This window comes from Piliocolobus tephrosceles, chromosome 1, assembly GCF_002776525.5.
Source record: "Piliocolobus tephrosceles isolate RC106 chromosome 1, ASM277652v3, whole genome shotgun sequence".
Taxonomy (NCBI): Eukaryota; Metazoa; Chordata; class Mammalia; order Primates; family Cercopithecidae; genus Piliocolobus; species Piliocolobus tephrosceles.
In genome coordinates, this window is record NC_045434.1 from 100,308,412 (window position 1) to 100,323,286 (window position 14,875).

General features: G+C 40.9%; 1 protein-coding gene across 2 annotated transcripts in view; it reads left to right on the forward strand.

The window, feature by feature from the left end:
* Positions 1–14,875, forward strand: part of DDR2 (discoidin domain receptor tyrosine kinase 2) — a 158,600-nt gene that overhangs the window by 20,682 nt on the left and 123,043 nt on the right. For both annotated transcript variants that reach the window (XM_023190360.2, XM_023190361.2), the window contains exon 2: positions 3,787–3,950. The gene's annotated coding sequence lies outside the window, so the exon portion shown is untranslated. The remainder of the gene's footprint in view (positions 1–3,786; positions 3,951–14,875) is intronic.

Here is a 14,875-nt window from a genome sequence, read left to right on the forward strand (position 1 = left end):
CAAGAGTCAGCTCAAATAATGCCTCCTCACTCCAACAAATCTTTAGGGAACTCTCAACTGGCTTGATTTCTCCTTCTTTTAGTGCCTCGTTCTTTTCTTTCGTACTACCTTACTAACCCAAACTATATATCTACTATATCTTGTAATATCCTTTATATCTTTTTTGAGGCCAAGGAGCATATTTCCTCCATCTTTCTATCGACTATAGTGCATATTACATATTAGGAACTCAAAAACATGGTTGAACAAATTCCTATTAAATTATTAAGCTATTAAAACAATAATCTATTGAAATAATGTAATAATGTTAATCTCCTAACAAAATACTAATTAAATTTAAGTAAAATAAATAATCTACAATAATCCAAAAATGAATCGAATCTTGGTTTACTCTTTGGTGTTTTACCATTCTACTTTCGTGTCAAGTTTAGAAATAATTTTCTGAAGAATTTTGATTTTGATTTTAGTTATACTTTTGCTTTAGTAAGACCATCAGCCTATGGTTAAGGATATTTGTCTGTCCTGTGAAATCTCACTATCTCCAAGAAACCGGCTGGCTTCACTACATCATGGGAAAGGTGTTATCTTTCCTAGTTGGAGTGTCATATGATGATGTGGTTGAAAACATGCACTTTGGCATAAGACAGACTTGGTTTGGAATACCGACTCTGGCCTTGTTAGGGCTGCTTGGGGAATTTAGTTAGCATCTCTAAATATTGGTTTCCTCATTTGTAAATGGAGGTAATAATACATCCTGTAACTGTAGGTACTGGTTCTACTCTTGGAAGGATTCAAAAATTGTCATACTTAGCTGAGGGGCTCCTCCAAGCCTGGGCGGGGTTTTCTGTATGCTCTATGGACCTACAAATGCAAACCACACTGGACTATGTAATTTCAGAGACAGATTGGAAAGCTGAAACAGAAATGCAGGGACTGTTGGTGCCCATCTTCCTGGCTTGGTGGGGAGGGATGCAGGAAAGCAGACTTGTGCTTCTCATCTTGAATCAGACAGATGACAGACACTCCAGGAAATTCCTTTTGTTTGGGGAAAAAATGCTCTGCCATCTTCTCTTACCTCAGTTTCCTACATTCCCAGACTTCCTAAAAGACTACACCACTGGGGTTCCCTGAGAAACCAGCTAGGTCCAGGACGTAAGATCAGCCCCACAGCTCATTTTGGTTCATAGACAATAAGGAAAGGGGACTTAACAATTACTGAGTGCTGAGTACCCACTATGTGGTAGGAACATTTTGTACATAATTACAATTATACTTCCTCATAACTTTATCACATAAGTATCATCTCTATTTTACAAGTAGATGCTAAGCAACCTCCCAAGACTGTACAGCTAGTAAATCTGAATGAAGAAATGAACTCAGATAGTCTATAAAACTTTTAGCATTTGTGGCCAGGCATAGTGGCTTACGCCTCTAATCCCAGCACATTGGGAGGTCGAGGTGGGAGGATTGCTTGAACTCAGGAGTTAGCGATCAGCCTGGGCTACATGGCAAAACCTTGTCTGTACAAAAAATACAAAAATTAGCTGGGTGTGGTGGCATGCACCTGCAGTCCCAGCTACTTGGGAGGCTGAGGTAGGAGGATCGCTTGAACCCAGGAGGTGGAGGTTGCAGTGAGCCACGATCACACCACTGCACTCCAACCTGTGTGACAGAGCAAGGCCCTGTCTTAACAAACAAACAAGCAAACAAACAAAGAAACTTTTAGCATTTGAGATCTTCAGTGTGATCAAAGCAAATTAACTTTATGAGGTGGGGTTTCCTTTAGCTTCTATGTCAGCGAAATTGTGAACCCACAGGATTAACCTTTTGCCACCTTACTATTGTGGGGAACTAGCTTTCAGAAATATTGTTTGAGGGCTGGGCACGGTGGCTCATGCCTGTAATCCCAGCACTTTGGGATGCCAAGGCGAGTGGATCACCTGAGGTCAGGAGTTCGAGACCAGCCTGAGCAATATGTTCAAACCCTGTCTCTACTAAAAATACAAAAACTAGCCAGGCATGGTGGTACACGCCTGTAATCCTAGATACTTGGGAAGCTGAGGCATGAGAATCGCTTGGACCCTAGAGGCAGAGGTTGCAGTGGTTGAGATCGTGGATCGTGTCTACTGCACTCCAGCCTGGGTGATAGAGTGAGACTCTGTCTCAAAAAACAAACAAACAAACAAAAAGCTGTTTGGGGACACTTGGGTCCTGTTTTCTTCCCTGACACTGATGTGATGCTGATGATAGTGAGTGTTTCAAGAACTAGGAGAGGCTGGTGGCTATAAACATCCCTATAAACGTTAGCTCAGAGATTGTTGATGTTAATTTTCTGGAGCAGTGTGAGGTAAGCCCCAAGTAGTAAAGGGCAGAAGTATAGTAAAAGTTTGGTTGTTTTGTCAACTTTGTAAGACTTCAGCTGGATACCTTGTTAGGAAACTAGAGCTGGAGGAAAGTTGTGCTAAGATGTGTAGCATTTGTTCTTGCTTTGTGTGGCCATTTTATTCCCAATAAGTACTCCGCTAAAGAAATGGGCAACTTACAGCAGCCATTCAGCAGCCCGCCTGAACACTGTGGCACTGTATATAGTTATAGGGAGTTATATCCATTCAGAGGGACACACCAGATCAGAGGAAAGGAAAGAGGTAACTATGTATGCAGATGTGGAACTGTCCCCAACATTTATAACAGACAAGCCAAGGTGAAATATATAGCATACTAATATCCAACTTTTTAAATAAAAAATCTGTGCATCTCAAGGTATGGTGGCTCACATCTGTAATCCCAGCACTTTGTGAGGCCGAGGTGGGAGGATCGCTTGATTGCCTGAAGCCAGGAGTTCGAGACCAGCTTGGGCAACATAGCAAGTCCTGGTCTCTATTAAAAAATACAAAAATTAGCTGGGCATGGTGGTGTGTACCTGTAGTCCTAGCTACTCAGGAGGCTGAGGCAAAAGGATCACTTGAGCCCAGGAGTGAGCTATGATCACTCCACTCCACTCCAGCCTGGGCAACAAAGCAAGACCCTGTCTAAAGAATACTACAGCAAAACAAACAAACAAACAAACCCCAAACACTACAAATCCATAGTTTTTATATATGTGTAAAGTATTTCTAGAAAATTACTCAAGTAACTGATAACTAGTTACCTCTGAAGGTGGGGATGCTGTGGTGGAAATGAGACTCACTTTTCATTGTCCAGAGCAGTGATTCCCAGTGTGTGTTGGGATTCCTGGGAGTCCTTGAGACCCTTTCAGGAGATCTATAGATCAAAATTATTTTAATAATAATACCAAGTTGTTTTTATTCTTGTTCTCTCATGAGTGTACAGTGGAGTTTTCCAGAGGCTCAGTGACATGTGCCATTGCAACAAATTGAATCCAGAAGCAGATATGATAATCCAACTGTGTCTGGTCAAGCCAAATATTTAAGAGATTTTAAAGAATGTAAAATGATATAATTCTTCTCATTTTGAAGATGAAGTTATTTTTATAACAATTTTGAAGATAAAGTTATTTTTATAACAAGTATTATTCAATAAAATTACTATTATTTAATGAGTTAATACACAATAAATTTTAAATTCTCAGCTTTAATTTCTAACCGGGCAAATATCAGTAGGTATAAAAACATCCCTCTGAGATCCTCTGGGATACATCCAATTCCTTCAGTGCCTGGTGTGCTTGAAAAGCTTCTGTTGCACAGTGCTGGACAGGAGTGCCAAGGAGGAAAGAAATGTGAATGGAACCGAAGTCTGTAATAAAATATTGCTTTCTCTTTTTCCCAGCCTCCATCAAGGGAGATCTACAAGTTGCCTGGGGTTCAATGCTCTAGAAAGTTCCAAGGTTTTTGGCTTGAATTGTTCTAAAGAAGCTGAAATAATTGAAGAGAAGTAGAGGCCAGCTGTTTTTGAGGATCCTGCTCCACAGAGAATGCTCTGCCCCTGTTGATGTAAGTAGATCCAGTCACCGAGGCTCTGTTACCACATGAGATTGGGAGTGGTGTGGCTCACATTGAATCCCCCCACTTATCCTGCCTGGTGTCACAGGGAAAGTTGAACACTTGGTTTCTGTGCCTAGGGCTGCTATCAGATGAGGAGACAATGTATTTGACTATATAGGAAATCTGATATGGATTGTCAATTAACTCATTTTCACTTCCATTGATTTGGTCGTGACCAGCCCTAGATTAGAGGGCAGTTCTGGAGTGTCCTGGCCTAGAGTGTCTTCCTCAGTTTTGAGTGAGCCAGGGTATCTGGCCTCTTTCTGGGACTTCTCTGTCCTTACAAAACCCACTGGAAATCTCTAGGGTTCCTGCGTCAATTCGTGTTTTCTAATATTAAAATTTGTTTTTAGTTTTTATTTGTAACAATTATTTTATAAGTTGTTTTCTTCTAGGATTAATTTGAGGTGATTTAGAGTAAAGCAATACTTAATAGAAGCACTACAACCAGGATAATAGTACAAGAGTCCTATAATTATGTTTTGGGGGAATTAAATGTAAGAAAACCTAGCCCGGGGATACTGATTACAGATTTGTACCGTGCTTAGCTGTGACTCAAGGCAAAAAGAGAAGCATGCTATATTGCAGAACTTTTATTAGGAAACTATTTCCACATATCAAGGTGGTCTGCTACAGGTGAATTTTGGTCTGAATGGGACTTCTCGGTTCATCCTTTGGCAGGCTCAAATCCCACTGAGGATCTAGAACTGTAGCAATTTCTAGATTGTGTCTGAGACCTTGCCAGCCTGGAGCTCCATATCTCCTTCATGCCTATGCCTCTAGCATCTAGCATAGGGTCTGACACATGGAGGATGCTCAGTGAGAGCCCTCAGATTCAACTTGGGCTTTACTGTATTCTGCACAGCTTCTGGAATGTGTGCTGAATGAATGAATGATTGAGTAAATAATGTGAATGATTATTGGGATAAGGGGGGGCTAAAGTAGTATTTTCTTACATTCCCCAGAAGATTTCTTCTCCCTGTCAAGATGCTTATTGGATTATCCCCTCCTCTCTGTTTATTATCTAGGGAATGCCTCATTGCTCTTTAGTTTCCTGGTGGTAATAATTCACTTCATAGTTTAATATCTTAGATTTCCTTCTTCCCACAGATTGCCTTGAAATTTGCCTTTTCTTCCTCCCTCCCTTTCTTCCTTCCTCCCTCGTTTCCTCCCTTTTTTCCTTCCTTATGATAGACTCTTGGTATGGGAGAGTTAAGAGGTCTTAACTTGAGCCTTCATAGTATATATTTTAGAATGAATAATTCATTGCTATGCTTCACCACCAACCAGAAATTATTACAGTGTTTCTCTATTACATGAGACTTTTCAAACACTATTTATCTATCATTTGTTCTGCTTTACCTTTCAGAAACTATCACTGTGGTCTTTTCTTCGCCTGCCATTGGATTTTTTTTTTTTTTTTTTTTTTGACAGGGTCTTGCTCTGTCTGTCACCTAGGCTGGAGTATAGCAGTGCGATCTTGTGCAATCTTGGCTCACTGCAACCTCTGCCTCCAGGCTCAAGTGATCCTCCCACCTCAGCCTCCCAAGTAGCTGGAAATACAGGTGTACGCCACCACTTCGTATTTTTTGTGGAGATGGGGGTCTTACTATGTTGTCTAGGCTGGTCTTGAACTCCTGAGCTCAAGCAGTCCTACCACCATGGCCTCCTAAAGTGCTGGGATTACAGGCATGAGCCACCATGCCAGGCCACCAATCTTAAATATGATTTCCATAAATTATTATTTCAATATTCAAGACATGTGCTGTATATAGCCTTGTCCTGTGAAGCCTGATTTCGGTGCCTTCCTCCAACCCCACTGTCATATTATCCCTGGAACTATCTCACACACCTTGGCTCCTCCAGGAAGAGTCCTTCTGGTCATCAATTCAGGCTCATTTTCCTTCTGGGAATAATCAGACTGAGTATTTCAATCTGTTTAGAGATTTACTAAGTTTTAGTTTCTTGTGTTTCTTATTAATAGGGAGACCAAATAATTCAGCATCCAATCTGGAGAACTAGTGAGGACAGGAGAAGTTATTAATAGGTAATCTGGAACATAAGGCATACTCTAGATGGGTGTGGCCACCTACTTTTCAAAGATATTGCCTCTTTAATAGGTACTGAGAGCAGAAGGGTAACAACAACCTTTGGAGATTGAACTCCTGAATTCTGTTCAGTTGTCTAGGGCTAGGGAACTTTGACACAGATTTTGTAGCACTGAATATTTCTAACAAGCTGTGGGGGTCCTGTCTCCTAGTAGATGTTAGAGTTCCCAGAGGGAGAAGTCAAGACCACTGCAGCACCAATGGCCCCGTGCTTATGTGATCCAGTGGTGGTACCCCCAGTCAGTCTTCCTCCACCCTCTCCTTCCGCTTTTCCCTTTTCCTCCCCTTCTTCCCTTCCCGTCCCCACTCCCCAATCTGCTCCCTTCTCTTTTGGATCCTTATTCTCTCCCTCTCCCTTCCACCCCCTCCTCCCTCTGTCTCCCTCCTTTTCTGTATTCTCTTTTCATCGCCTTCTCTTTCTCTATTTTCTTCTCTCCATTTGCCATTCACACTGTCTTCCTTTCCTTCTCTCTTCTAAAATGGCTCTTCCAAAATCATTGGAGGGCAGCTCAAAAGAGCAACTCTGCCAACATTAATTTCTCCTTGAAAGGGAAAAGCCTGCATTTCCAATTATGACTTAGTCTTCCTTCATTAGTTAGAAACTGTCTTTTTCCCATAGCAAGCGGCCTAGGAATGGTGTGTTTCTCGCAAGTCTCTGGTTGGAGGTTCTGGTTTTATGTATTCTGCTATGCACGCTTTCCAGGGCATGAAGACAGGGCAGTCTGGGGCATTGGAGGTGGGAGTGGCAGTGAGGATGGTGGTCTGGCTGTGACAGGACACACCTGGAAATGTCTGCTTGTCACAGAATGGATTACAGCTGAAGTAAATAAAACTGTGTGATCATGTTGCTGCATAAACCTCAACGTCTGAAATTTGGGACGATGGCTGTGCCAGGATTATTTTAGAGAGACAAACTCAGGATCAGTGTTCAACTAACCAGAGAATCTATAGCTCCCTCCACCAGAGAGGGAGAGAGCGTAGCAGAAACTGAGGAGAGAAGCTCTTCAGGCCACTCAATGGCTCACGTCCGTAGTCCCAGCACTTTGGGATGCTGAGGAGGGAGAATCACTTGAGCCAGGTTGGAGAGCAGCCTGGGCAATGTCACAAGACCTTGTCTGTACAAAACAAAAACAAAAACAAAAACAAAAGCCAGGTGTGATGGTTCCAGCTACTGGGGAGGCTGAGGCTGAAGAATTTTTTGAGCCTGGGAGGTTGAGGCATGGTAAGCCCTGTTCACATCGCTGCACTCCAGCCTGGATGATAGAATGAGACCCTGTCTCAATAATAAATAAATAAATAAATAAATAAATAAATAAATAAATAAATAAATAAAAGTTCTTCGAAGAGAAATGGAGGGGAAGAACCAAGGGCTGAACATGGACAATGCTAGGCAAACAGGACTCCAGAAACATTCTGAAAAGCATAAGCTGAGAGCAGACTTCAGTAACATGAAGAAAGAACTGGGGAGGAGGGGAGCAGTCTAGAGAATAACATGCTCTTATTTGTTCATGGGATTCATAAACTGTGGACAATATTTTTATTTACCAAAAAGATAACAAAGTTTATTGAGCACCTGTAATGTGTAAGGGACTCTGGAAGTAGTCTGAAGGGATACAAATATAAATAAGAGAGAATTCCAGCCTCGGTTTCTCATGGGCATGGGCTAATAGGAAAGGAAAGGAACAAAAAAGAGAATTACACTCAAGAGAGGTGAGCATGAGTCAGGACCATGACAAATGGTTGAGGGAAGGAAAGAACACTTGTAGCTGGGATGTTCCAGGAACACATGCTTTGAATATAGAGAGGGTGTGGAGCTTGAGACAAGCCTTGGGGGCTAGGAAGGAATTTGATATACAGAAGGGAAGATGTGGGTCATTATCGTTGGAGCTGATCTAGGCAGCTGTGATCTGGTGAACAAGTACTGAGCTGGGCATGTGAAGTGGAGGGGAGGGAGGAAATGGCTGTCTACTTGGGGCAGAGGATTGGGTTGAGGAGCAGTGGAAGATAACACTGGAAAGGAGGACACTTGCCAGACTGTGGAGAGCCATGACTGTTGGCGAGGCTAAGACATCTGGACAGTCTGGACACCATGTTAGGGATTCAACACGTGCATCTTACGTGCTCTAGCGGGGAAGGATGACTTTACTGTTAGAGATGCTCATTTCTGATGTCCCTCTCGCTGAGTGTGAGTGCAGTCCTGAATAAGATTAAAGGTGTCATGACAATAAACCATTTGGAAAATGTAAAAAAAAAATGTATGCATGAGACACCTGGAGCAAGCATTTTCTAAGGTCTCAATTTCTTGTTTTTGCTTTGATCATTATAGCTTATAAGAGTAGATTTCAGTGTTAGCCACAAACTCTGTTGCTGTCAGAGCAGATTTGGGCTGCTAGGTAGAATCTTATTTTCATTGTTTCGATTCTCATTTCTTTGTAATTTTTTGTATTATACTACATATTTTAGCCTCAAATTGTGGGCTGCAGGAATAATGTTGTTAAGTATTTTTGGCTGGCAGTGTTCACTAAATTGCTTCCTGAGCCTGAACTTGCTCAAACTTCCTGTTTTTTAGGGCACAGAACTCCTGGTTTCTCCATTTATGATGGATGAGAGGGGTTTGGAGTCTCTTTTCTAGACTTTTATAGCATGTTTCAGGATTTCTCACTGATATCTAATTGTCTTATAAGAGACATTACCTTTTTTTCGCACTCAAAAAACCATGATCCCCTCTAGGTAAGGTCTGAGTCTCTGTCAAACATTTTCACTTTTGTGTAACATTTAGCGTAGTATTTATCAGGCATTACTTTATTTGAGGGTAGAGGAGGTAGGCAGCGGTGGGCAGTTGGGACCCCCCCGTGCTTATGTTCTGGTCCAGTATTAAGTCTTGTAGAGAATGGTCTAAAGTAGATCTGTGCTATCTGAAATATTGTCTAGTGAGAGCATTGGCATCATCAAAGAGCTTGTTAAAAATGCAGGCTCTAAGCTGGGCACGGTGGCTCACGCCTATAATCCCAGCACTTTGGGAGGCCAAGGCAGGTGGATCATGAAGTCAGGAGATCGAGACCACCCTGGCTAACATGGTGAAACCCTGTCTCTACTAAACAAATTTAAAAAAAAATTAGCTGGGCATGGTGGCGGGCACCCGTAGTCCCAGCTACTCAGGAGGCTGAGGTAGGAGAATGGTGTGAACCCAGGAGGTGGAGGTTACAGTGAGCCGAGATCGCGCCACTGCCCTCCAGCCTGGGCGACAGAGCGAGACTCCATCTCAAAAAAAAAAAAAAAAAAAAAATGCAGGATCTAAGACCTCAAACTAAATCAGAATCTGTGTAATTTGACTGTCCTTTGAGACTTGCTGGTCTCCAGATGTAATGTGTACACATCACCTAGGGATCACGTTAAATGCAGGTTCTGACACTCAGTTGCTTAGGTAATGATACAACAACCAGGCCTTGAAGTTTTCTCAATTCAAAGCAGCAACTTCCTTTCTAGAGATGTCACTGGACACTTTCCCTCCTGAGAGTGACACTCCTGCACAGAACAGATGGTTTATGACAGTAGTTGAAAAACTGTGGCTTGCTGGTGATATCCAGCCTGCCACCTCTTTTTGCAAATAAAGTTTTATTAGATCACAGTGACACTCATGTATTTACATATTGTCTATGGCCTCTTTTGTGCTGTATTGACTGAGTTGAATAGTTGTGAAAGAGACCATATGACCCACAAAGCCAAAAGTATTTACTATCTGGGACTTTATAGAAAACAGTTTGCTGACCCTAGCTTATATGAATGACCCTAAATATTTCCTTAAAGGAATCAAATAGCTATACTCTCTTGCCCCAGTGGCAAGCTTTCCAAGCCCATCTGAATCCATGGCTGTTCATGGAGAAGCTGAACTATAAACCGTAATTCCCAAGCAACCCACAAAGGGTCTTGAGCCTAAAATTGGTCTGGATAATGGTACCACAGCATCTGTGACTTTCCAAAATCCATTTAATATGTCCCTCCTCAAAGAAATGGTTGTAATTTTTGTAATTTTATTGAGCTGACTCCCTCCTCCACAAATTGATTTCATTAACTGTTCGACACAAATATGACTTTTCCCAAGAATGGGAATCAAAAGGAAATTCTGAGTAAAGATATATTTGGGACCAAGGAAATAAAAAGACTTGTACAAGTTGGTTATAATACACATTTTACTCCTAAAAAGGTAGCGTTGGTTTGGGCCTCACTCTGGGCTATTCACTGGGCAGGCTGTGTGGGCTTGGAGTCATTCTTCTAATTCCCTTAGAGAATCCCACCACCTGTCTCTTATTTGGGTTTTTGAATTGTGAAATGATGGCACACACAAGCTCCAAGAATAGCTGTGTGTGTATGCCAAGCATACAGAGACAGAAGGCAGAGACTTAGGCCAAGGATCAGGAAATACAGAAGAGAAGCTGGCATGGAGGCATCTGCTCCACAAACACAGTGAAGCCGGAGGTTGTAGGAGGAGGGAGGTGGGACCCGTGTAATCACTGGAGGATGTGAACACTCTGCTCTGCTCTGCAAGTCTTGGAGATCTTGGTTTTCTTTCCAGAACCAAATTTCAGAGGAGGTGGGTGTAGGAGAATTGAGATTCTTTTTCCTCATCCAGAGTTATCTGAGGCCAGAGAGGTTTAGGGTGAGATTCTGTGGGAATCTTTGCTGTAGCTCCAGAAGCTTTATTCTTACTTAGTTCCTTTCCCCTTTGTCTGGACTGTAGTTCCTTTTCCCTTTGTCTGAATAGTCCAGGACACTAAAAGGGTTTGTGAAGAGGCTGGGTAGACATAAGTGGAGAGTCTTCTCCTTAATTCTAGAGTCTGCCTTGACTTCAACCAATTAGAGATTGTAGGAGTGAATTAGATCCCCTTATGTTAAACCCTGTTTCTGGCAAGCCTTCCTGAAATTCTCTAAGATGCAGAGCTGATTAGCTCACCTGGTCAGAATGTGAAGGTTTTAAAGCCAAAGTTACTATTTGGGCTGATATTTTAGACTTTCTCTTCATTGGAAGAAGCATAATGTATTCATTCATTCATTCACTCATTCATTCATTCATTCATTCATTCATTCATTCACTCAGTGAATATCCATTGAAAACCTATTGTGTAACAGGATGTGAGGAAAAACATGAACTGGAGAGTCAGACCCACCTGAGTTCAAATTCTAGTTTCTTGATCTGTGAGCTAATACCTCATTCAAGTTTCCATCCAGATGACATAACCACCCCAGCTTCCTTCCCTGATTCTGCAGGTTACGTTGGACATTTACTTCTCTGCTTTTGCAGCAACTTCTTTTTTTTTTTTATTTTCATTTTTATTTTATTTTATTTATTTATTTTTTTATTATACTTTAAGTTTTAGGGTACATGTGCACAACGTGCAGGTTTGTTATACATGTATACATGTGCCATGTTGGTGTGCTGCACCCATTACCTCATCATTTACATTAGGTATATCTCCTAATGCTATCCCTCCCCTCTCTCCCCATCCCACAACAGGCCCCGGTGTGTGATGTTCCCCTTCCTGTGTCCAGGTGATCTCATTGTTCAGTTCCCACATATGAGTGAGAACATGCGGTGTTTAGTTTTCTGTTCTTGCGATAGTTTGCTGAGAATGATGGTTTCCAGCTTTTTGTAGCAACTTCTACATTGTCTGTTCTCATACCACATTATGTGGAAATTATTCATTTGGAGTCTGTCTCTCTCTCCAGATTGTAAAGTCATTGATGGAAAGAGCTTCATTTCACATACTTTTTACCCTTAGTGCCTGACATATATTAGAAATTAGACATATGTTTATTGCACTGAAAAGAACCTAGTTGTGTGGCTTAATTTCCCTAAAGCATGTGTCTCTCATCTGTAAAATGAAGGTGGTAAAAACGTGCCTTGTGAGTTTTTTGTGAAGATTATATCAGATAATGTTTGAATTAGTATTTTATAAATATGAAGTGCTTGCAAATAGTAATAGTTGTTCTAATATCTGGATTGATTGGGATTCAGTAGAAAGCAAGTAGAAGAGAATCAAGAAAGTATGTGGAGATGTCCTAGTCCACTTTTTCTAAACTAAATGACTGAACAAGGGGGATCTGGAGACTTCAGCTTCTGAGTTTGGGTGTGTGGGGTTGACACAGGACAGAGGACCATTTCCATCAAGCTCTATGTCTCTGCCACTAGATTATATGCTCATAATAGTGGGGATAGCTTTTATTAATTTATTTGCCCCTTTATTCACCCTAAGCACAACTAAGTGAATATGTAATAATTGGATTTCAATGGGCATTGCAAGGCCAAAGTCTCCTGCTCCCGCAAATCTCCCAGTATCCCTGGCCTGTATGTGTCTTGTCTTGAGAACCTGAATAATGGAACCGTTAGATTGAAAACATAGATTAGGGAGAAGAGAGTGAGTTGAGTTTGAAAAATATTGAGTGTGACATCTGGCAGTCAAATACTCAGCGCTGAGTCATTTCACTTTTCATGTGTCTGTTTTAGCTCACAAACTAGACATGGAGCTCATTGTACAGATTCCATAATGCTTAATGCTCTGGCTACCCATTAAAAAACTTATAGAGCTTGCTGGAGGGGGTCCCCTATCTTGTGTCAACTCAATAAATAAATATTTATGGATTCTCTGCAAAATATTGGAATTTCTTTCCCATGCAAGTAACAAAGAACTGCTGCAGATGTTTCAGCAGAGTTGTAAAATGATATGAAGTTTGCTGTGAGAAAACTTGATCTTGCTGTAATGTATGAAAAAGACTAGAAGGGAAAGAAGTTGGGGGTGGAGAGACTTGTTAGGAGGGCCAAGATAAGAGCAGGTGGGCAGTGAAGGAGGCTGTGGCAGAACCATGCCAAGTAGATTAGAGTGGAGGGGACTTGACTACCCAAGAGGCTGGGGACTCAGCTTTCTTCCTAGTATTAGTCCTAGAAAAGTCTCCCTGCTCTGGGAAGACCAATGTCTAGCCTCATGCGGCTTTGGAACAAAAGCCGGTGATTGCATCCAAGGGAAGATAATGAGAAACACACAGGCCATGAAAATCAGGAAAGCACCGTTAATCTTTTTGTTGCAAAACTTTACTTTTCAAAGTTCTGGGGAAGGGTGCAGAAGCCTCAGCACGTGAACTTGAGCTCTGTACTCGGAAATGCAAAATGAAAACCCCCTAATAAATCACAGAACTGAAAATATCCAAGAGCCTGAGAGGCTGGGGGAGGACAGGAGTGAGAAAAGGAAGGGGGCTGGAGTACTGATCAGAAGACAGGAGAAAGCAACAGTGTAAAATGCGGAGAAGGGCTTAGTAGACATTCCATTTAATCTAGACTTTTATTTTGCCACAAACTAATTTTATAAAGACTTTTTTGCCCAAATATTAAATATTTACTAATTAAAGAAAAGATATTAAAACAGGAAAAACTACTTTCATTCAATAAAAACTCTAGTAATTCTTCCTAACTCCAGAATTGTATGTATATTTTTTACCTATTACATAGTCAGAAATAGAAACCAATTAGACAAGATATGTGAATATCCTTAAACATTTTCCGTAATATTTGACTTAGGAACTTTAGTTTTATGAATGTACTCTAAGGAATACCCTGAAAAGGACAAAATCTATGCACAAAGATTATACACATATTTATTATAGAATTACATATAAAAAACCCTAAATGACCATCCTTGAGTGTATGGTTAAATATGTAAGTTATAAGCCTTTGAAATAATGAGTTTTGAAAGTTTTAGGTAACACAAGAAGGTATTTATGATATTATATTAAATCAAGATAAAAGTCACAATGTAATATAAAGATATACAATCAAAGATGTAAAAGTGCATGGAAAAAAACTCTAATGAAAATATGCCAAAATGTTAACTATGATTGCTTTTAGATAAGGGGATTATGGGACCATTTTTGTTTCCTTATGCAATTGAAAAGTCATAAATGAGCATGCATTACTTTTTCATCAGAAAAAGAAATGAGTTACATCATTTTTAAAGGGAAGATATTGTAAAGGAATATTTGTTGAGAGGATGCATAAAAAATCTGGGTAATTTCCTTATTTCCCTGGGATTCTGAGAGTTTTTTTACTCTTGGGAATATCTTTCTTTGCTCCTAATTAAATTATGTTCATATGTTAGTCTTGTTCCCGGGGATAAAATGGTAAGTTTGCTATTTTAGCTCTGCTCGAGCATGTGGAGTAATTCTCTGTTACATATACAGAAAACAAGGTCTTAACTCCTTGGTTTGATATTCAAGGTCTTTCAGAGTCAAATCCCAATTGATCTTCCCAATTTCACTTCCCTTAGTTTCCTACATATATTTTCTACACAAATCAAAAACCTTTTCAGACTTCCTATTTCTTGTTCGTGTCCATAACCTCCCCTTTCTGAAACTCTACTTGTTCCTGGGGACAGAATGTTCACAGAGCATGCATTAAACATCATAAAGTGGACTGGGAGCCTCTTTTAACATAAGCAGTCTGGTACTGCTGTGCTGTGTGATTTTGACAAGGCAGTTAGTTCACCCTCTAGATCTCAGATGGAACACCTGTAAAACAAAGGATTATATAGTAGATGGTTGCCAATGTTCCTTGCAGCACTACAGCTGAGTGAACCTTGTTCCCTCATGGCCCTAGGTGTGCTCATTCATCTGCCTGCACATTGTCTCAGGTTCCCACTGCATCTTAAGTGGCCCCTGCCTACCCCCACTGTCAAATTCAACCCTTCTTAGCTCACGTCCCATTTCCTTTATAATGCTGTC